Consider the following 1040-nt stretch of genomic DNA (forward strand, 5'->3'; position numbering starts at 1 on the left):
CCAAACATGAAAGCCCACTAAACAATCTCAAGGAGTTCGAGAAATATTACAATATTATCAAGGTGAACGGAATTTCCTAAGAATTCATCCGCCTCAAGCTCTTTCCCTTTCCTCTCATAGGGCATGCTTTGGAATGGCTAGACAAGGAGGTTAAGCCGAATTCTCTAAGGACATGGGACGAGGTCACCAAGGAATTTCTATCCCGTTTCTATCCCCAAAAGAAAACGGCGGAGGCTAGAGCTTTGATTCAAGGTTTCAAGCAAAAGTCAAGTGAGAGCCTCTATGAAGCATGGGAGAGATACAAGGAGTATCAAAGAGAATGTCCTCATCACGGAATTCCAACCTATCAAATCATTCAAATCTTCTATGGAGGAGCCGGAGGTCCTATCATGAACAAAACGGAAGAGGAAGTGGTGGACATAATTGAGGACGTAGTGAGGTATTATAGAGATTGGCAAGATGGAGAAAGAGAGTCAACTAGAAAGAGTAGCTCTTTGGTGTACTCAATTGATCATCTAAATGCAATCAACAATCTATCCTCTCAAATGACAAACTTGGGGAAGGAGATGTCCGCTATCAAGGCAAAGTTGGAAAGTGCTACCTACCAAGTTTCAAGTCTTCCCTCCCAATCTAAGGGGAGAGGTACATCTTCTAATTCTCAACCCCTTCTTCTAGTAACATGCCTAGTGGATGCTTGTTTTGTGATGATTGTGGGTCGTATGATCATGATGTTTCTAGTTGCCCTCATGCATGTATGGATGTTTGTGATGATCAAGATGGAAATGTGAATGAGCATGTGAACTATGTGTCAAATAATCATGATTCTAGGTTTCAGAATCAAAGAGGTTAATGGAATAGGAATTACAACAATCATGGCAATTTTGACAACTATAACCAAGGTGGTGGTTATAGGAACCAAGGTTCTCGAGGTAACTATAACAATCAAGGTTATAATAGCCAAAATCAAAACCAAAATTATGGTAATCCAAACCAAGGTTATGGGAATCATAATCAAGGTAGTGGTAACCATAATCAAGGTT

General features: G+C 40.3%; 1 non-coding gene across 1 annotated transcript; it reads right to left on the reverse strand.

Moving 5' to 3' along the window:
- Window positions 1-231: 231 nt before the first annotated feature.
- Window positions 232-337, reverse strand: LOC145590480 (small nucleolar RNA R71). The gene has a single exon (XR_014102072.1). It is a non-coding gene; the product is annotated as a small nucleolar RNA R71 (small nucleolar RNA).
- Between the last annotated feature and the right edge of the window lie 703 nt (window positions 338-1040).

Source organism: Chenopodium album, chromosome 17 (genome assembly GCF_948465745.1).
Source record: "Chenopodium album chromosome 17, dcCheAlbu1.1, whole genome shotgun sequence".
NCBI classification, from domain to species: domain Eukaryota; kingdom Viridiplantae; phylum Streptophyta; class Magnoliopsida; order Caryophyllales; family Amaranthaceae; genus Chenopodium; species Chenopodium album.